The sequence below is a fragment of the Acyrthosiphon pisum genome, chromosome A2 (genome assembly GCF_005508785.2).
Source record: "Acyrthosiphon pisum isolate AL4f chromosome A2, pea_aphid_22Mar2018_4r6ur, whole genome shotgun sequence".
Lineage (NCBI taxonomy): Eukaryota > Metazoa > Arthropoda > Insecta > Hemiptera > Aphididae > Acyrthosiphon > Acyrthosiphon pisum.
This window is the reverse complement of record NC_042495.1, coordinates 46083481-46108333: the sequence shown is the minus strand read 5'-3', so window position 1 is coordinate 46108333 and position 24853 is coordinate 46083481. Positions and strand designations below refer to the sequence as shown.

At 29.2% G+C, this 24853-nt stretch overlaps 1 protein-coding gene across 1 annotated transcript in view; it reads right to left on the bottom strand.

Moving 5' to 3' along the window:
- Positions 1 to 24614, bottom strand: part of LOC115034189 — a 91406-nt gene extending 66792 nt beyond the window's left edge. Inside the window, exon 1 of the mRNA XM_029490129.1 lies at positions 24128 to 24614. The gene's annotated coding sequence lies outside the window, so the exon portion shown is untranslated. The remainder of the gene's footprint in view (positions 1 to 24127) is intronic.
- Between the last annotated feature and the right edge of the window lie 239 nt (positions 24615 to 24853).

Here is a 24853-nt window from a genome sequence, read left to right as displayed (position 1 = left end):
CATCACCAATGGAAAATGACAACAACAGTACATATTATATTATTGTGTGACTATACGTCTGAACGCCTCGACGAGTATAAAGCAAAATGGCATTTTATTTTTAACTTACCTGCATGTATAAGAGTCTCTTTTTATTTGCACCTATATTATTTTTGATCTTTTAGTATTCATTCGCACACACTTACACATAAGCGAAAACTCGTCTTTTGAATTTCAATACAAACTTTAGTTTTGGTTTCATAATAAACCTTTATATTATTTAAATAATTCAAACGCGTATTTCGTCTATTACCAATGTAAGTGTCACCACTCACTGCATACAAACAATCCAAAGTACCAGCACGTAATATTCATAAAATGTACGACAAAGCGACATTATCACAAGATTCCCCAGCATGCGAACTCTAACTGATTCATAAAAATAAAATGAAACTTCGTACTTAACTTAAGCTACAAGAATATTTTCACGCCGTGGTCAGAAGTGCAAAAGTAACAACGATATACCAACATTTTTTCTTATTTCTAAATTTCGATTTCCAATCAAGGTTCTGTGATGCGTTTATAAAATATTTTTTTAGGTCAGTAGGTACATTCTTCTAAGTTTCAAAAACAAAAAAAAGTTTGGTAAGTACAGGGTAAACCGTTAGGCATGCCCGATATAATAAAGCTATTTATATACCATATATGTCCTAAATTCCTACAAAAAAAAACTTAAGACTGGTCTGGGCTTTTTTTCAGTGTTTTGGACCGGGTTGGGCTTAAGAACAAAATGTTTGGAACGGACCGGGCTTTTTATGAGTTATTGTAGGGCCGGGCCTGGTATTTTTTTTTTTACAATATTTTTAGGACCGGACTGAGCCGGGCTGGAGAATAAAATTGATGGACCGGACCGGGCCGAAAATGTATGGCCCTTGCAGGTCTATAGTAGTTATTAATACTAATACAGTAAATAGGTTGAATTAATTTTAGCTAAAAACATTGCGTTTTAAAATTCCATTTGATGTAGAAAATAGAATAATATACTTAACCACTTAGTTAAATACTTTAAAAGCGTCAAAAAATAAAACTTACTGTGTTTATATTTATTTTTAGATTTTTTGGTTATTGTCTGAACTTCTTAAGCATGAGAAACTTCTCAGTCGTAGAGTCTATCGAATCTTAGATGAATTTTCTCAAAATTTGAACTTTAAATAATTATAAATTAAAATCGTGTTTATGTATATTTAATGACTTTGAACTGATATAATAAAAACGTTAGTGAACCATGTTTAAATTTACAAGCTTTTTGACAAAGTAAAAAAAAATGTCTACATTAACAAAAAACCAAATAGAACATACAACATGCATTTACATCGAGAAAAAAAAATTGTTTACGATCTACCAAAGTATAATAATAGTAAATAGTAATAGGTAAGAATTACCTTTTACCCTTCGTCAGAATACGTGTTACAATTATTATTATATCAACCAGCTTTTATAATATATACATTTAATACATTGTAGTTTTTGGTGAAATGAATTTAAGAGTTTTTGAATAGTACGTACATCAACACTTTGTATTTTGACAACTTAAATATTCCACTCACACAAGTGAACGTATATAAAAATTACATAAGAAAAATATGATACGTACTATATTAAATTAATATTATATCATGCATAAGTCATATTCTTACGTACATATTATTGTGATAGTTCGCGGTTAGAATACGTCCTGGTGCTATAAATTATAATATATAATTCATATAAATATTATTACACATTATAAACCTACAGAATGCCATGTACACGGTTATATTATATTATTCATATCGCTGACTGGGTCGTTTGAATTTAAATAATGTTTGAACAGCAATAATTTGGAATCTTAATAATTCAAATCCGAACCGAATAGGTAGGTATTACAAGGGAGCTACGCAATATACAACGTACACAGGCACATTTCCGCGGTGCGTCGTATTGACTATATGTGCGTTGTGTATTATATTATATGCATATATATAATATCATATTGCATTTATAATATTATATATCTATATAATAAAATATAAACCAAAAATAATCAAAAGTGGACATCTTTGTTACGGATTGGCTCCGAAAATGCTCATTCAATATTACCATGCAGTTTATTTTTAAATTTAAGAGGATATCACGGAGCAGGTTTTAGGCATACATTTAGTCCGATAAAGTAAATAATTCATAAGTTAATTATAACTGTTAGTTTAGTTTTTAGGTCGATTATTCTTTAATATAACATTATTAATATGTAATGATAATTAATAATTATAATAATCGTAAGAGAAATACGTAAAAAACGAATTTTTAGTCTTAGACACGGTATAATACTGCGAGGTGAGGGGATGGACCTACTATTTAACACATATTATATCTATATCTTCTTTGTATATATATATATATATTATATATATGTGAATATTAATGAAAAGCTGTTCGTTAGTTTGGCCAAGACTCAAAAACGACTTGATCGATTCGCCTGATATTTTTCCTGTTGTTTCGTAATTGTCAAAACAGGGTTCCTATGAAAGAGTATTTTAGGAAAATCCACCGAAAAGTAAGAAATCTGGATGGCAAAAATACAACAGTTGCGCCATCTGTCCAGAAAAAAATAAACTAAATAATAATATATTTTTTTATATTCAGTCAATATTTCGAATTCTAGAATTTTGTTTGTATTACTTAAGAAATAAGAAGTGAAATGTCCTGTGGAGATACGAACTTCTGTTTTTTCAAATCACAACCCCCTTGTTTACAATAAATTATTTAGTAAATGATTTTTAAAAAAAATTGTATGTACCCAATCCAAAATTCGAATGAATAGTTTAGTTTAGTTATTAAAATGTTTGTTCTAAGGATTCATAAAAGTCCTTTGCAGAAAATTAATATACATAGAATTCTAAGGAAAAAAGCTCTTTACTAAAATTGACTATCTTCTTCCGATTAAATCCAGGTCTGAAAGGGTTAAAAATGGTTTTATAAAAATATAAAATGAACGTAATACACTAATACCTATTGGAGCTAGTATTTATTATAATATATGGCCGATTTTTACAAATTATTAATAATGGTAGGTTAATATTAATTACTAAAATGTTCAAATCACCATAATTTTCATTTTATCCTTAGAACACAATGTTAAATAACTTAAAACTATAACTTAAAACTACTAATATGAATTTTGATTTTGATACGTCAAATTTTTCAGAAATATTATCCACTGAATAATTTTCAGTTGACAAGGAGAAAAGCTGAAGTTTGTATCTCCACAGGACACTCCTTCTAGGTATAGTACCGACAAATAATCTCAATAATTTAAAAAATATGGCATTTAAGTATTTATAAATTCCAAATACCAGATTTTGATAAACTGCTTTATTGAAGAACAAATATGGTGATAATGCTTTGTGAATCACTCTGTATATATTATAATTTTAGCGGCAGGTCGGTGTGTGGCACTAGAGACAAGATATCTTGCAGAGCACGCGCATCTAAATAATTTGAGTAAAATAATAATATTATATTGATCGAGTATCCGAGCTAAGTCAAATACAAAACATTTGCACCAAAGATTGCTTGTCAAACAACCATCATGATGCAGGTATTTATTTGTTATATGACTTGCGTTTGACTTATATATAATTAGATCTAGGTTTTTAGCCAATTAAATATTATATTAAGTCAAATATGCAATATAAATATGATAAAACATTCAACGAATTTTCAATGATTTCTTAACTTTAATTAAGTAAAATAGAAGGCCCTTCCAATAATGGGTATATTTTAATTTTATATTTTAACCTATTTCAATAGATCAAATGAAAAAACGGAAATTTTTTAAATGAAATAAATATAAATAAATAAATAATAAATATACTCTAAGCCAAATCTATATAAAATATCTAAAGTATTTTGAATATGTTTCATCAACGAATAAATCACTGATGAATTCAACATTAATATAAATTATCGCCGTAATATAATTGTGATGTGCAGAGATCCAGCATAACCACTGTAATAATTCCGTATAAATATAGAAATATCGGGAAAACAATAATAAAACCTCGGGATAGTTAGTCTTAACTAAAATAATTTATAATAATATACTTAATTCACGAACAATAAAAATAGTTAGTTTGTATATAAATAGCAGACAATTCGTTTATTTCGTAAACATTCTTGATAATTTTGGAAATTGTACAACAACAAAAAAATGCATACCAATACATATCTTACACCTAATGATAATATAAATAAACATAGGCCTGGCTTGCCGTGGTGGTTGGCCGCAGTCATCGATGTGTGCTGTGGTTAAGTATCGTCCAGTGTGGACAGTTCTCGGATGGGTGACCACCCGGGTTCTTGACGAATATAAACCAACCGTTACCCCCGACACACCTAATGACCCATTTTTCCGAGTTTCAACAAATAAAAATAAATAAACATTTACATAACTATATTATAAATGTAGGTACCGTATTTTAGTATTTACAATAGGAAAAACTATAATTTACTGATTTTTCTATTTTCGTAAATAATTGTTCAAAATACCGTTTGTGAATAATAGTGTTTTTTTTTAAACTGTCCATTACAAAATTTGAGGAGGGGTGCCTCCTAAGTGCCTCGGACTTCTCATTATAGTCTTATAGCGCAATGCACAGATGACACCTCAAACTTTATACTGCTCTATTACTATATATTATACTGTCTCGTGCATTGTCTAACAAAACTAGTCCATACGGAAAAATGAAAATTTGAAATACTACTGAGCACCTGTTTCGGTAGGTACGTAATTTAAACACAAATATAATATTACCGACATTCAAATGAGATCGTGGTAAAAATTCAGGAATGAAAAATATAATTTGTTAAAAGTTGAAATCATGCCATTGTATGTCATCACAATACACTTAAGATAAAAATATATATATATATATATGTACCTACTATTCAGAATAAAAAACAAACCTCTGTTTTGATTTAATTTAATAAGCAAACAGTCGCGTATTTGTCTAAGATGGCCTGTGTAAACTATAAAATATTCATCGTGGAGTAGATGATTCTATTCAAGTTGCTTGCGAAAAGTATAGTGCTCGTTATAATATTATGTACAGTGTACATAATAATACTATATTATTATAGTTCGTGTCAATTAAGTTACAAATGATTTGACGGGAACCTGCTATAGAATAAGCACACGTCATTATATAATAATAATAATAATAATTTTCATTACGAAAATCAACTCCATTTACAATATTATTTGTAATAACAGTATCATATAATAATTAATAAATAACAAAGGTTATAGGTACAATAGGAACATATAATATTCTATGTGATACCATTTTTAATTTTTTTTTTTTTTTAAATTTAATACCTTGTTTTTACTAACGAAAGAAAAATATATGTTAAGTATGACAAGTACCATATAAAGTATTATATAAAAAGTAAGTTTAATGATAGGTAATTAGATTAATAACATTTTATGGTTAGGTTATTAACTATGTAGCAATGCTCCATCAGTTCCACATGACAAGACAATTATTAAGATTTTATGTTTATTTAATTTATTTTTTGTATTATGCATTTAACGAATTCTTGGATTAATGTATTCTCAGTATTTTGGTAGGTACATAGTACGCATTAAGATTTTTTCTACGGTATGTTTTATGTGCATGCATTTGAAACAGGTTGAAAGCAAAACAAATATATAACAATAATATTACAATTAATATTGTTACCATGTGATTTTGATATTTTTGAATTATTAAATGAACAATTTATGAGAAACCAAATATTACATTTTTCACACTTTTTGAAACAGCCAAAAATGTTATCAACCTTTATAGAAAAAAAAACTAAAAGAAAATAATAATTTCATATGTCTATATAAATAGTTGAAAAGCTTCAAGGTATACATAAATATAAATATTTGGTAAAAATTTCAAATATCTAAAGTTATTCGTTTTTGGGTTACACCAAAAAAATAAAATCAATTTTGTCGAATAATCATTTTGTGCACAAATTTCTGCTTTTCCTAAATTTTATGTTTTCATTGGTTATTTTGATATGTGCTTGGAATTTCTTAATTTTAACCCCAACATAATATGATCCAACTAAATCCAAATCGTTATCAGAACCCACCCTCAAAGTTTGAAATCGAAGCCTTTTTCTACCCCGAAAGGTAAAGACAGGTAGAAAAAAATTCTTCGTTGTACAATTAATACATAAATCCCCTCATGATTTAAAACAATACTTGAACTCCAGGTAACTTACAATAAACATGTTATCATTGCTTATATATATATATATATATATATATATATATATATATATATTTATATTATTTTTACTGGTCTAGAGCCCGGCAACTATGGCCATTAGCTATACTGTTGGGGTTACAGTTGTAACGGTACACTTAGGCCATTGGGTGGTTTTTTTTTTCAATTGTGAGGGATGGTAGGTACTGTAGGTTTTTGGCAAACACGTGTGTTTTGGCAGAATTTCGAATTGGGCACCCGTAGGTTTCTACCATGCCCGTTCGGGAGATGGCGGCTTCTCTCTCTAGACAGTTACCTACCCAGAGAGAGGAGCCACCCGTGGTCAAAATTCAAACCGGCGACGGTATGCGTCGGAACCGACGCCGTATTCCGCTCGGCCACTCCACATATTATGTAGTACAACAAAATGTCCATTGCTTATGATAAAATAACCATCCTATTTTTTACTGTGTGTCTATAATATTATGTGCGTGATGATCATCATCTCATTAGATCTGGTAAGGAAAAAAACCTATGGGATGCATCTAGGTACATTAATTATTTCTGTATAGGACTCTGTGGCGATCTGAAAAATATATCAATAATATGAACATACACTAAGTATTATTCATCATTCATTGAAGAGCGTTGCAGTGACGATGCCTATTTCATATTTATTACAATAAAAAAACAGTGATATTCGAATGGGTTTTTATGTGGGAAAAAAACGAAAACAAATTAAATTGTGTTAGGTAACTCAAGGCAATGTAAAAACGTTAAACTCAGTTAAAATAAATAAATTGTATTTGTTTTGGGTCACACACAGTGATTATGTAACTTTAATTTTTTATTTAAATAATAACTTACTATAAGGTTCATTTGAACACTCTTACAAAAACCTGAAAACTCCATCAACACAGTATTATTGATATAATGATATATATAAACATGGATTTAAAAATTTCACGTTTCTCTTTTTTTTTAAAACAACCTGAGAAAAGCGTATTTATTACAATAGACAATTCAATTAGTAAGTAAATAAAGAAATGAACATTGTTGTTGAAATAAATATTTTTGAAAAATTTGACCTAAGTATAATGTACCTGCTGATACTAATAATATATAATATTATAATATACCTACGCATATAAGTGCACTGCACTATCGGGACGGAATTCATCCGATTGGTTGTTCGAGTGTTTCGTCTCGGTCGCCATTTCCGATCCCGCGTGTACTGTTTATACGTCGAGCCGTTTTCGAAATACAACAAACATAATAACTCGTCTCCAAAAGTTTAGTTTTCCATTAGCCACAGCCGTTATACGTTACAGACACTTGGCTTTCCATTCCAGAAGATGTGTAGCAGTATTGATTAACAACTGTTGTACGTGTAGTTGTATAGTAGGTAGCTAGATAATATAATATTGAAAACATTTTTTACCACCTCCTACGAAAATGTTTTTTTTCAATAACGGTCTCGCACAGCAATAAGCAGGTACGATTTAAGACTTAATCTGGAGAACTTCGTGCGTAACATAATAATATAATAATATGATGTTTATATTACTTTTTTTTTCGTTCAAGATTTGGATTTTCTAATTATTAAATTCCGTTGTTATAATAATATGTATTTAAAATCGTGCATCTCAACTGTCAGTACACTTCTTCGATATTATAAATTATTATATATTATTTTAAGTAAGACGAGTTAGAACCCGATATCAACTAGTACCTATAGTTATACTTATATTAATATTTATTAATGTATGCAAATGAAAATATGGGGAAATATTCCCGTAAAAATGAATGAAACTAGTATAATTACATCATATATTATCATCAATTGTAATTAATAAGAAGTATCTATATTATGTTATTATAATCAATAATAATTTAAAATTTTGAAACGGACCCGAACTTAAAATAATTAGCAACTATTTTTGTATATAATATTTTATTTTTGAAGTGCTCATAGATATTGATGTTCTTATTAGACGTAAGTATAAACTATATGTATATACTTTCTGATCGCGTACCTTCGCCGCGTTTGTATTACCTATGCACATTGACATAGTCCTCAATATACGAAAAGCACACATTATGAAGTAGGTGAATAATTCAAAAAACAAGAAATAAACTGCATTCATGTCTCTAAACAATCTTGAGTTTATATCTTAATATATATATATATATAATTAAGTTAAACCGAATCAGCTGCGATGCATGGATTTAGGATACCAATGATCCACGATCGTGGTTTGTCAGTATTCGAAGCGTGTATGTGTGTACTGTGTATAGCTGGTATATATCTTGATAATCCTTATGCATGTTTGTGCGTGTGTATGCACGTAACGGAGTACCTAATGTTATTTTTTCACGTCCCATCACTTTTTCATTACGATTTTTTTCTATTTTTTTTTTCGATGAATAACAAGTATAATATTGCTTTTTTTTTTGTATATATAACCCATACTAGGAAAATCTAAACTTAAACGAATTTTTTTTTTTTATTGTTATTAAAGTCGAAAGAACACTCTTTTTTATGTGAAAAAAAAATCGAAAGTTCCGAAGCTTCATGAACGTTTCTGTGATTTAAATTTTTAAACTTATTTATTCAAATGTCGTTGTGTTAAAATATATTTTACAGTGATTGTGAATATTATTATTAGTATTAAATATTTATTAATAACATTAGGATTATTATTAATATATTAAAATATTATGCTCTCGCTCGTGATAGCTAGGCTATCACACTGTGCTAACAGAAATAACCAACAAATGTAATACTATGTTAAAACTGTTCTTCTAATCAATATAATATAAAAACACATTTTTCAGAAAATGATTAAGAAATAATAATCATAAATAACATATAGGTATTTTTAAAACAAAAGATGAGCAGTTGGTTACCACTTTGCCGTACAGTAGGATTTTAGTGGATCACTTTAACGAATTTGTTAAATTTGAATTCGATGATATATTGTATATTATATACGAATACATAATATTTTTGAATTACAGCAATAAAATAACTAACATTGTTATTCTTCGTATACATACTGTCGTCCAAATTCGAACTTTAAAAACTATAAAAAAAAAAATTATGCCTGTTTATTTTTAGATTTGTTGGTTTTGAACCACGTGTTTGAGGAATCTTTTATTACATTTTTAAGCTTAAGCTATACACTTTTGAAATAATAGGATGAATTATTAATGAAATATTTAGTTATATTTAAAAAAACATATTAAAGTAACCCAATCACTATACACTATTATATATATTATGTATGTGTAGTTTTTAACTAGGTTAGTTGATATTTTCTCAAATTAACTTTAAACTTTTAAACTACTATTGTTAAGTCAAGTTTACTTTGCTGGGCTTATAGTGCCTATAACATTCTCAACAATGACTTAACTTAACTAGCTCAATTTAATTATTTTAATTAGCTTCCCAACCTTTGATATTATGGAATATTATAATGGGTATGTTGTATTATCTGTAGTAATCATTTAAATTTTTACTTTGTAGGAAGATTATAATGTAGGTACATGCAATGTATTATACTTCGTTAATATTGTCATAAATGTATCTATAGGTATTCTATAAGTACCTACCATACCTTTTTTTTTAGATGTCTACATAATTTTTTATAGTTTCTGCACGAAATTACAGTTGTTTTTATAGCGAATAAGAGTGTATCACGAGTCGGAAAGATTTGATATATTATTTATAACTATAGTATGTGCATTGTGGATTATATATCATATTAATATTATAGTAGGGTACTAGAGCAGATTTCTCAGGCAGGTCCGATTTGCCCATGAAAAACACCCCGACGCACGAAACCAACGATCTGAATAAACCCCAAACTGCTTTATACTTATATAGTTGCACTTTAAACAATTTCTCATAACCCACTCTCGCCTGACTTATTGTTTTTAAATAAAACATTACGAATTTTCATAACATAGTTGTTACATGGCAATAAATTTAAAACGTTGTCCATCTCTAAATTGATTATTAATCGTTATAATAATATACATTTATCATAATTTATTCAACAATAAATAATAATAATAAAACCATACACATACGGCCAGAATGCAAGCCAGGTAGTGTTTTAACACTTGTCACTACGCATCGATACGTATAGGTATAAATTACATAATACAGCATCTTTCTTGATTCTATACGCGTCCACAATACTCTTATATTTTATTACGACTACACTTTTACGTATTACGTATCACGTATTATTTACATATTTTTTAAAATAAAAATGGAAACGTTAAAGTATTTCTAAATGTACGTGAACCAATAATATAGGAACTGCGAAACCGATGTATTTGTCGTAAGAATGATGTACCTACACTCTACACTCTACAGTGCAATTCAAAAAGTCACCAAAGCCAGTCTTGTGATAATTAATAGTAGGTAATCCACGTTTAAAATATATTCGGTTAACAAATTAACTTAATTTTTAAAACATCGTAAAAAAGTTATATTATTACATAGAAATTGTTGTAGGCAATACACTTTGAGTGATGTAATGAATGTAATAATTTTAAAATGTATTATTTTATTAATATTTGTGTCTGAAGACACTTTTTATAGTGGACAACATGTTCTGACTTTCAACTTTGGGGGTGATTTTTGAACAATTGGATCTACTATGCGGGGGGGGGGGGGGGTCAATAGTAAAAAATGCCCACAGCTTTTCAAAATAATCGAGAATTTAAAAAAAAGGAGGACAAAAGGGTATCACTCAGCTGTACAGTATAGTTGTCAAGCATATCGTTGCGTATGTGTCATGAAATGTGTTCTATTTGAATTCAATGATAAATCATTGCATACCAAAAACAAATCAGAGCGGAGAAGATGCATAAGCTTACTATACTTGCTTAAATAATCAAATTTAATAGTTAAAAAAAAATGAATAAAAATCGAAAATATGTCATAACTATTAGTTAATAGCGTAACTTTCCGGTGAACTTTTTCTTTTTGATAGAGGTAGAAAAACTTGTTTTGAATCTTGAATTAAAATTTCTAATGTTAGCTATGTACTAACTTAAAACTTATAAGGAACCTTGCATTACATTTTCAAGCTTTTTTTACTAAGTGTAAAAGTTTTTATCGAGAATAATTATTTGAAAAATGCTTATAAAAAGTTGTGCCTATTTATTTTAATAAGTATTTTTAAATTGCAATAATAATAACTTATGAGGAACTTTATACTATACATTTTCAAAGTTTTACCCAAATAAAAAATTTTGTATTGCTAAAAATTGTGAAAAAAAAATCGAAAATGACTATGAAAAATGACTATAAACAGCTCAAAAAGAGTCAAAATATTTTTAAATATTTATGATGTATATAAAATATTAGTTTAAGCTATTGGAACAATTTTAAAGTATCCATACGGTTATTTGATTTTAAATTACACTAAAAAATCAATACACCAATTTTTATTAAAACTGGTTTAGGGTAAAACTTCCCATTTTTCCTTAATTATTTTTCATTTTTATTGATTATTATTAAGAACAATACTGAAAATATTTTACTTTTATCTTCACAAAGTCCCAAAAAACCAACTATATCCAGTTTTTTACCAAAACCACCTTTAAAGTTAAATATCAAAGAATTTTTACTGCTCCAAAAGATATCAAAGACACACACAATTTGAAATAAATATTTTTTTTATGATTTTATTTTACCACTGCAGCATATTAATGAATCAAGACATTCATTGATCCACTCAGAATCTATAATGTTAATAGATACCTACTATTAGTTGTAATTACAATAAAAGTTATTACTTACATATTTTGACGGTTATTTTTATTTAAACATCTAAACTATATACGATGACTATTCTTTCAGCTGTGAATACATATTTTCATTATTATGCTTATTAGAACCTATGTGTGTTAATTGGAACAATACATTCTAACAATTACATAATATTGAAAGTACAATACCACATTTCTGATAAAAAAATTAATTTCATTGTTTACAATTATCATATCGATATTTTAAAAGTATTTTCATTAACAATTCTATTTTAATATATATATATTTTATATTTTAATAAAATAACATTTTTTTTTAAAATATTTAACACATCATAATATGTATAATATAAGTACCATTGTTAAAATATTTAAAAAAATCTTAAAAACTAGTTATCATTATTGAAAATATTAGATTTTTAGGGTGCGGATTTATTATGTATAAACATATTAATTGTGATAGTAATTGAACGATTCCTCTATAAAAATACGTTTTAGGGCCATCTAAATAATTTAAGCTATGGTTGATACTACATATTTTTACATATTCGAACTTACTTACATATTTTGACATAATTTACTTTTATTAAATATTTTTGTTCAATATTCCTCTGTATTTAAAAAATCGCTGTTATCGCCGTTAAATCCGGTAAAAAATATACTGCGTCAGTCGTACGTTCCTCGACTATCTAATCTATCCACGACGCTCCTGTATGTTCTAAATATTACATATTATGTATCTATTGAATACGTTCACAATGGCAGCAATAAACAATCTTGCCGTGATTTCAGTTCTGCTGAATTAGGAGCTTTCAAATTTGGACCTAAAACTTCTGCAGACGTAGATTTACTTTAGAAAACTTAAAAAAGTACGTGGTTGCCAATTGTTTTGCTGACGACGAGAAACCAAGTATCAAGTTAATAGCAATATAAACAGTAATATATAATTATAATTACAATAATAATTTTACATATCTTATATTTTTAACTACATATTTGGATACAAATAAATACATATTATATATTTACATATTTTTGAGTTTTAAATACATATAAATCCGCACCCTACCTATAAGCATAACTACTTCATATTGCCTATATCAAAAATAACAAACCGAAAGTATACTTGTACAATATAGTCATGATTTTCACAAGCCACTTAAATTAATATTGGAAATTACTGTGTGAGTACTGGTACTAGCAAATTAAGACAAAACTTTTGATATTATATTGGATTGTTTTGCGTAAGGTGGGTGGGCTACCTGATGTTGGGCCACCATTTTATAGGAGTGGAAGGAATTACTCCCAAAATGTTAGCATAGATTTTTAATGGATTGTGCGAAGTCGGTGGGCCACATTACCAAGCCACTCAACATAACATGTAAACAACGAATCTCTTCACTCTACAACGAGCGGTATCTGGTGGGTCCGTTCCATCACTGCGGCCGTGGGTTACCGGTCCCTGATACAAGGTTACAAGGTCCTCACTTGTGAGCAAAATTGTACTACATTTTCAAATCCTAGGTAGAAATAAAAAACATTTATTATGCATTTCTATCTAAATAGTATTTTGTGCGGCAAGGGCTGCAAGTGATCTATTCCAGACACAGGCGTGGTATACGCCAAACTAGGTATACGCTGTATAACTATATAAGTGTATTTCGGTTTGTGTGTATCTCAGTTATCGGCAGTTCACCTCAGTTCACGAACAAATCGGCGTCAGTGTATACCTAGCTTTCAGAAATAATTCGACGAAGATGGGCAACTACAAGTCACGAATTATATCACTTGGTATGTTTTTAACGTGGTTTAAACTAATAACTCTCTAAACTTTTCTGACATCTCTAAAAACAATTTCTGAGATTTTCGTAAAATTAAGTCGTTTTTGAGCATATAAGCTACATACATACATTTGGTTATAAGATATAGCGTCTATGTTTGAAGACGTGAGCGTGACAATTTGATGATATACTTGTACTGAATGTGCTTGAGTACCCAATGGCAACCATTTATAAACAAAATAAAAATTTTAATTTCCATCATGAATCTCAAGACTCCTGTTTGACCGCCTCTTTAAAATGCGAAGATCGGAATATCCTTCCTTATTGCTCATCTAGATCATTAGAGGCACCACCATTCCAAATTTCGAGATCGTACGTTTTTGAGATATAGCGATAAATAATTGTGTAAATGAGTGAGGGAGTGAGCTAGTGGTATTCGGATTATATAATATATAGATTATGCTATTATATCAGTTTATTATTACCAACTTTTACCAATATTATGTTTTTCAAATAAAAAATATCAGCACACCAATATTACTTCGTGGACAATGTTAATTTTTTTCAATTACGAGAGGTTTAATAAAAACGTTTTACTGACACGTTTTCCTTGCTTTTTTTACTGTAATCAGTAACGATTTATTTATAAAACGATCGTCCCTTCGTTATCGTATACGTATAATGTATATTATACAGGACGTCTACGCATGATAAATAATATTATAATTTATTCTTTGAAAACAGAAACCGTTTGCTTTAACACAAAATAATTTTAATGTCATGACTTCCAAACTCCGCAATCCGTAAGCTAATTAGATTAGTAATTGTCAACGTTCATTTTCGAAGATTCGTTACCTTAGAAATAATATAATCATAAACCTTTATTATATACCTATATATAATAAATACATAAATAGATACTATATAGATTATATAACTACATCAAAAATGGTCGTCACAGAACAAAACTAAATCCATCCGGTTATAACTAGTTTATGACTTATATGTATATAGTTCATTTTTTTTTTTTTTGTTATTATACTTTCGCCACTTCAACAAAACGTATTTTTCTGTTTAACGTGGTATTGGTGCTATGTTTTGTTTGAGAGATTAAATTTAAAAGTACACTGTAGGTACAGCAGTAATGACCTTAAGGCTTAAGATGCAGATGATTTTATTTATTTTTCCATCATGGTTATTTTTTTTCTCCATACTTTATGTGATCTATAATATTCTTTATCGAAATTCCGGGGACAAAAAAAATGAATAAACTACGATCACATAAATAAAAATATTTTTTTACGTCGCCATACTCATTTTTATAACCCGCCGAGAAAACTGCCACTGCGTGTGCTGTCTCCGGCGTGCCTGACCTGAGTCCACATGTAATAAAACAATATACCTATTATAGTGTCCACCGCGAATCCAAAAGTGCAATTCCTGGTTTTTATGTTGTACATTATAGTATGTACAGTACGTATGTGGATCGTATTAAAAAATAAATTATAGAAATTCGTACAGCAGAGAGACACTTTTAGAGAGAGAGAGAAAACTGTTTTAGCCTTGTTTGTCTTCTATAATATTAAAAAAACGATTATATAATCATTACTTTAAATACCCCACGAAGTCACTAAAATATAATAGTATACCCATCGCAACAATAAATTGTCAATTTAAACGTGTACGTTAAGTTGGAGTTTTCCGCGTTACATTTTACAATTTATTTCTTATTCACACATTGTGTTGTGATCCATTCCAACAATAAGCCTGCAGTATATAAATACACGTAATATGGATTTTCATAAAATATTTCAACGATTTATTCAATTTCACGATGTTAATAGACAATCATAGCTTGGCATTACTGTTTTTTCCTGAATGGATCGAAACGAAATGAACAAACCCATGGGATATGATAAGAATTCGAATAATCCGTAAAACCTTAATAGAATCTTGATAGAAATTCGAATACATTGTATAATTATATGATTACTAGCTGACCCCGTGCACTTCGTTGCTCGTTAAATGTACCAACTCTATATGATCCAAGCTTTGTTCAATTCGTTATTTAATATTTGGCGTTCAAAACGTATCTTAACTTTTTCGTTGCCCGGAGTAAGAAATCTGATTCGCAGCAGTATATTGTCAAGTAGGCAATCTACCTGCGGTAGATCGCGGAACTCGTGCTGACAATTTGCATATGCGAGTTTTGCATTGTATATAAGTGTATGATTTCAATCTAGAGTATCAATGTTATACTATGTTTGTCGTTTTGATTGTCGGACAAACATCGTGACACGGGATTTTTTATAATGGTATAAGATGGCTGACCCGACAATGCGATTGCCGTATATTTTAAACAATTATAAAATACATTTGGCCATGAGTAAAACATTCTTTCCGTAGGTCGTCCCTACTAATTCAAAGGTTTGGTAAAAGAATTTTCGAAATAGGTTCAGTAGTTCTAGAGATTACTTTCAACAACGGTAACTAATTACTCCTCTTTATATAATAGAGTATAGAGTATAGAAATATATATATATATTGACAAAAAATTATTACAAATCAACAACCATACCCGATTACCAATAGCAACCAATATAATAATACACTGTTGTATTTTTGACATCCAGATTTCCTACTTTTCCGGTGGATTTTCCTAAAATTTTCTTTCTTTACGAAAGAACCTTTCTACTGGAAATTACGAACATCTAAAAAAAAATTTGAGACAAATCGGTTCGACCGTTCTTAATTGATGAATTGTTATACATTTTTGGCTCCATTTTTATATATATAGATATGCTCTTTATCACTTTATTTAGAATCCAAAAGGCAAAAACAATTTTCATTGAGGAGAATCTCAAAACATAATATTAAAATAATATTAATTTTAATGACACATAATGTTTACCTAGGTATGATATAATATTATATCATTGTATCAATTCATTGTTTATGTTGTGTGATTCTTCAATAAATATGTAAGTTGTACAAATTATACAAAATAAATAATAATTATAATTAGTTGTTTTTAATGAGCTTTTTTTTTTATATACTCTAGCCCACTAGATTTTAAAAATTAGCACTCTAGTAACTTTGAGTTGCCTATCCCTCCATCCCTGATATATAATATATAGAATACGGTACAAGTTCACTGTAATATTATAGATTTAAAAATAAATAATGTTACAGTTTTTTAATACGCATTAGATAAAAGTAAGTCAAAAGTGGATGCAAATAATATTTTTATCTGATTAAGAATTATTATTGGAATTTTAATTATAAAAAAAGTACTTGTTTTTGAGAAAAATCTACCCTTGGGAGCATAAAAAATTCTTCGTATTTCTATCGGGTATCGACAACCATTTATTTATAGAAGCTTCTCGTCTGGAGTGTTACCTACCTTTAATTGTATTAATAATATTTCTATAACGCGTGTTCTGATGTTTCGCGTACCTACCAATAACATACATCCGTAGTTTATCCTGGCTATTCGAACAAATCGAATAACGCTATTTCATCGTAATATTGTATTATCACTTAACCGTCAAAACAGTAGTTACCAATATTATTTAACCAAATAATTTCAAAACCTAATTATAGTGTAATATATATTTATTTACTTTACATTTGTTGTACAAGTCAATTAATAGTTCATTACATTAACATAAAGCCCCTATATTACAATAATAATATGTACAGATCTAATCTAGGTGAAAATATTCTATATTGAATATCCAACGAAGAAGAATCCAGGGTAACAAAAACCAACTAATAGGAAAAAAATACAAATAACAAAAAATATAATAATATAAAAATGTATATAATAATAAATCATATTTAATAGGTATACAACATTATAAAAATAATAAATAAATAGCTATTGCTTGAGTATGATAGTCAAATTCTAATAATATATTGCAGCGTATGACTTAGGTGTAAATAATAACAAAAATAAATGCTAATATTATTTGAGTAGGTATGATTTGTATTAAAATCTATTTCATTTATAAATAGCCTGTTTAAAAAAAAAATAGACAATAAATCATTAATAAGATAGAGAATATCATTAACCATTAAACTATAAAAACGGTGATATAATTGTCTGCTTAAACTGAACCATTATGACTGTAACTTAACTTAAACGATATCGATTTAAATATGATTCTTGTATAACATCAATAACCAAAGATATTGTTTGTTGCTTGTAAATTGTAATGTTTTTATTTTATTTTATTTTATGAAATTTGAAATGTTACATATTGTTATTTACTTAGATACTAGCATGTATTCATTATTGTAATGCACTATAATTTATTTTATAGCTTATAACACTTATTAATCATTACAAAACTAAATATCTTTTTTATCTGATTTACCTAAACTGGCTAAACTTGAATGATTATGACTTGAACATTTTACATTTTTATTTGCAAACTAGCCATCCCGTCTAGCATTTCTCATGGTAAAATGATTATTAACTGTAGACTGTCACCATACTATAGAAACCTTATAAATAAACAAAAAAAAAATTTATTTTTTATGAGCTGAAAACAAATGCATGTGTGAGCTACCCATTTTATACCTATGGGGGTGGAAATAGGGTAAAAACCAATAAAAACTTATCCACGGTATACTCTATCATTTAAAAACAAACCGCATGACTATCGGATGAATGGTTCCCAAGATCTTTGGTACCTAGCTACCATTTTCACATTTATATACCTACCTAATATATAGATTATAAAAACAATGTTATTATTATAAAATATTATATTCTTGAAGCTGACAACTTAACATTTTTTTTTTCGTTACTTGAATTATTCGTTTTATCCGCTTGATTTATTTATCTTTGATATTTTAGTACAGACTTTATTATTATTCTTGGACATTTTTTCTCACTATACTATAATTGCGTGATTTCGGTGTTGGACTTCAATCAACAAAAACATGAAAAAAGCGGTGTCCCATCACCTCGTATAGCGTTTATATTATATGTGATTATATAATATTGCAAAACAATCGGATTGTTTAACATGAAAATTAGACAACGTAAAGCCCGTGATTCGCATAATGGTATGAGTAATTTGTAAAAATCATTTGAGTACATCCACTGTTTTTCCAGTGTGAATTATAAACATATTCACAAATTCACAATATAATATAATATTTTGTGACACTAACCGAAACTAATCATATCGATCCGATCGGCATAATTTCTCATATCTGTAAACGCGTGTACGTTCAATTTATATAATATTATGAACGAGTAAATAAGCAGGCAATAAAGTAGACAATCAATTCCGCGTCCACTGAATTTCCACCCGACAGTAAATGCGATAATTGTCATTAGTGCGTGAGATATTAATATTATAATATCGGAGATTCGCAGGACCGCAGAATAGAATTGATCCATTTAAATTGTTATTTTCTACGTGGATGATATTATAATTATAATATATTCCCCACCTTGCGTTGAAATATATATATATATAATGTCACCTTTAGTCGACGCTCGTAAGTTTTAAAATCTAATTAATTATGTCAACTCATATCCAAATATAAAATTGATTCAATTCACTAAATAATTTTACTTGCGATCAAAGTTACATACAATGTATAACGGTTACATAGATTATTCTGCCTGAAAATCGCTTTAAATAATTAAATGAAATTAATGGTCAATTTCTTTTTATCGACTTATAAATCATAGACTTGTAGATAACCGATGCGTCATTATGTAGCAATTAAGTATTACAATTATATTTTTCCTTTTGCCTGTCTACCTAGATTATTTGTCTTATTTGTCTTACCGCTATGCATGTATTAGAGTAATGAGTCAAGTAAGACTATATGTCTTTACAAATATGTATTTTAAGTAGCCAGTAGGTATAAGTATATCAAAATATTATATTAAAGTATATTATGTCCTCAAAATTATTATTCATGGATACAAAATAAAAGTTTAGTAGAATCACCAAACAAAATTCCAAGAGGTAGCAATAGTGTATTAATCAGTCTCTTGTACACAGATATCTACAAAATGATAATATAATAATATACTAATTTATGTACGTACCAATATAATATAAGTATATAACTATTAATATCATTGCAATACAGTTTCCAAACAAATTAAATTATAATAAATTACACTTTTTGTCAAATTTTATTTTATAATTTATACATTCGCGATAAACATGGTGTTAATACTCAATTGTGCTATAGATTAAATTACTCAAACGTTAAACTTCAAATAAGACTCAATTTATAACAGTTTTGTATCATGTCCTCATTTTGATGTATGTTATTTGTAAATAATTTGTATTATTAAACTTGAGTAAAAACACTTTAAAAATCAATTTTACGAAATTATTACCACTATACGTGTCTGATAATAATACCACCATAAACGTTAAATATGTATTCATATCGATTATTATTGTACTTAATATTATTAAGTAATCTAGTATGTCATTTTATATCAAATGCATTAATTCTATGTTATTATAATATACGTTTTGTAAATAATACAATATGGTTAAAAACATAAAAAAAAAGCATAGCATAGTAAAATATCTTGAGTGACTTGAATTATTAATAGTATATTTGTTATATTTTATATACATGTATGTAATATTATGCCATAATATTGCATTTGATATAAATTATATAAACTGGCGTGTGACGCACAAAATTGCCAAAATCGACACAATGCTCAAATGGGTCCCAGCGTTGACGACTCAGATCATCCAATATTCCGAAATGAGTACCAAAAAAGTAATGATTTTTTACGGTGTATTTGTGACCTCCCTAGCGATTTCCGCGCATTCGGTTACGGTTGAAAAATCATTTCCCGTTATCGAACGGCGCGTTGTGTAGTCAATTTGACTACGGCAATTGAAACACAGCTCGGGTCGCGGGCGTTATACCTAATAGTAATAATAACAATAATCCGAAATAATATACAGTTTTCTTCAATATTTATCTACGAAATCCATTTACAGATTTTCTTTCGCCTCAACGTTCCGAATATAATAATATTATGACGGTTACCGTCACAGAACCAGCTGATTCACATGATATAAAAACATCGATTATTATATTAAACCGAACGTACTCGTATTTTATATTGTAATAATATGTTTCGTATCATTTTAATTTCGGAAATCGAATTCTAGAGGTTTCATGCGATGCGTTCGATTCGTTTCGGTAACGTCCCCCGATATCATAATATAATATTATAAAAATTATTAATGAATTATTTCGTTCTCGTTTCGAAAACGTTTAAAAGACATGATGTGGTTAGTTTTGGAATATTTCTCACCACACTCGAGAAAAATGAAAAAAATAAAACCACCTCACGTATTTTCATTTTTGGTACACACCACACACACACGCACCCTTCCGATATGGAAGATCGACTAGACAGTCGATGGCGGGAGGGTTCTGGAGAAAACCCTGTACGTGGGCCATAGTCACGTACTTGGAACGGGACGGGCAACACGGTGTGGTTGAGTGCTCGACATAAAATATGAATAGTATATACATATATACAAACACACGTACACAAGTATGTATATAATATGCATGCAACCCCTATAACGGATCGGGTGGAAAATTTAAATAAATATACGTAGCCACGGTTTATCAATTATTTTCGTACCCACCCGCGCCAACTATGATATTATAAAACACTATTTTATAATAGTGTTCGGTTTACACTACAGGCCACATACATAATATCGGCGAGAATTTATTTTGTAGTGGCGTGCAGAATCTGATTTTTAGCAACAAAAATATTATTATTATTATACTGTTATAATTACCCACGGATCGCCCCCATCCTCAAATTTCTGAGGGCATGTACAATGTTTAGAGCTTTGTGGCGTTTATAAACCACGTCAGTAGTATACGGTGTAGATGGTACACTGTACGAGCTGTTCAGTTTGATAGTAATCGGCGGGTAATGTATCGGATAAGTCGTGATACGAAAAAACACGAATCCAACGAAACGTCGAAACGAAAATGATTATAATTCGATGTGATGCGCAAATACGATACTTGCAGCTACAACAATATATAGGTTCACATAATAAATTATAACGTAAATTATAATATAAACAATATCATTATCGTGTATGGTTTCGGTACCGGTATATTATATATTATTAAGTAGTAGATTGTCGATAGTTTGAAAGAGAAATCTCGCAACTACACCTGCGCATAACTAGTCAAACGGTTTATTTTTTTCGACTCGCGGCAAACGACAATTCACGAAATGGACTTTTAGGTGTATACAAATAATTACAATTAATTATAATATGGGCTAGTGTAATTTTTAAAAACAAAAGAACACGCGCATACAATCGCAACTGAGGTCACGATAAAACGCACATGTGCCAATGCGTACGTACAAATGAGTGCAACCACAATATATAGGTAAGTACCTATAGACAATATATGTACGTATGTATATAATATGACATGCTATAACTGCACCAGCGGACAAATTAGTTTTTAAATGTTGATCCCAGGTGTGTTTGGATCGCTCGCGTATTTACATATTATTTCGCGTGTATGCACACGTCCCACGTTCGGGTTCTAAATTGTTTTCCGACGCGTTTAATTCCAATGTAAAAAAAAAAAAGAAAAGAGAAGAGTAGGAAGCCGCCGTGGCTCTGCTGCACTGTTGTAGGTGCCGAGTGTAGTCATTGAGTAATTCACTGCAAAAATGTATATTGTGTTAAATTTAAATTCAAATTTGTTCAATCATCGCGCACGAAAAAAGATTCCGAACGAATACGGTCGAATACGGCCTGTCTGACTATATTACTATAAGTATATTTTATGATATATATCATTTATGTCCATTGTCCATGTTATGAAAGTAATTTAATTTATCATTATTAATAGTAATACGTGGTATGTTGAATTAATGATTTCCGAAAACATTGAATTTGAAAATGTCATTTGTGTATAAAATATATTATAATAATATATAGGTGCATTAAAATAAAATTCCAACAATAACAACTAACGAGGAACATTATTGTATTCAATTTTCAAATCTTAGCGCTTGAATATCAAACATTTCATGCATTTTTAATAATAAAATAATTTTAAAATATCCGTGATTTTGTCGTCAAAATGTATACTTCAGACGCTCATAATAAATATTTATGAAATAACGCTCAACCTTTTTTTTAATTCCACTAAAAACCACTTATGAGAAACCCTGTTTTAAATTTTTAATTTTTATCGTTAATTATTTTTAAAAAAAAAAACCTAAAAAATAGAAAAGTAATCGCGCCTATAAATATCTTAAAAAGAGTCAAAATATTTTTAAAATTAAAATATTTTGTATAGAATAGTTGATATAAATTATAAACATTGAGTGAAAATTTCAAGTATCTACGTATTCGTTATTGAATTACCTAAAAAAAAAAAATAGATGTGTAAAATATGCATATTTTCCTAATTTTCCTTTTTTGTTTTTCCAGATAATTAGGAAGAGTTCTTGGAATTTTTTTACTTTTGATTCCCTAAAGTACCAGCTAGATTCACTTTCCTATCAGAAGAGATGCTGAAGTTGAAAATCAAAGCATTTTTTTTACTATAAAAAGTGTCTCCAGACACACACAAAAAAAAATATAAAATAATACACACATTGTTGTAAAATCAATACATTCATCGTTCCACTCCGAATCTAAAAGAAATATATTATTTTACATTATACGAGTAGTATACAAAACAAAAATAATCCATTTGGTTGATTATGGTGGTCCACCATCTTCGTTTAATAGTTTCCCGATTAGGTTTTATTTTTTTGCTAGTATCATATAATATTATAATATTATGTAAGCCGGTCGAAGGTTGTATAACATCATGTGATCTGGAACTGCGATTGTGCCCACACCTGCATTACGCCGAGGTATATTGTAGCATAACAATTAATGTAAATGACTCAGTAAACGGTGTAATAGTATATATTATTATTGCACGTTCAAATACGCATTTTTGGCGTATACATTTTCAAACGCTAGTATGCCTAGTACCTACAGGGTGAGCACAAATAGCTGCACTTAGTTCTTTTCAAATCCGATTGACAGTGACCGCAACGTATAGACATATCACTTTTACCTATATAATATATTATATTTATATAGTATAATAATATAATAATCTATGAGCCAATAATAACCACCGTTGTCGCGGCTTTAATCAAATAATTAATAATATAATATACAAAACTATTTCTGCTGTTATTGTACTGACCTGGTTGCGGCAATGTGTTTTCGGCGCAGAAGTCACTGTTATCATGAAGTCACACACTTTATACGTCATATATTATTATTGTATTGTAAATATGTGTAAAAAATTATAATTTTATGCACAGCACAAGCAAGTCGAACAAAAATTGTTTTTGGTTATTTTTTTCAGTCAACGCAACCCCCCCGAAGCGAGCGATTAATAATATTATTGTCGTACACTTGCGGGAATGTGACACAATCATTTACAATACTTTTACGATGGTCAATGTATGAGAAATTACGATTATTTTGTCTACGGCTAAATATTATAATAATCATTTACCCACCTACGAGTACGTCGCGGCTCACAACACGATTCAGACCGTTAATTCGGCGCTACTGAAACGAAATCCTTTCGGAAACGGCTTTCCGTGTAACAGGTAGCGGCGGCGTCGTCGGCAGCGACCCCTCCCCCACGATCACCGAACGCACTTTCCCACCTGGTCGATCACACCTTCCCCTCGTCACGACTCCTTCGCAGCTCACCCACCCACCAACCGCAAACATATACCTGCAAACCATACACCCCCCCCACCCCCCCCCCAAAAAAAAAAAAAGACCGACCGTTGCCGAAACTGTGCGAACGACTGCTGCAGCTCATTGGTGACTGGCGGTTGGATGGTTGAAAAATAGGTGGTATAATGATAATATTATATATAGGTATGCGGCGGGCGGTCAAAACACGCGCTAG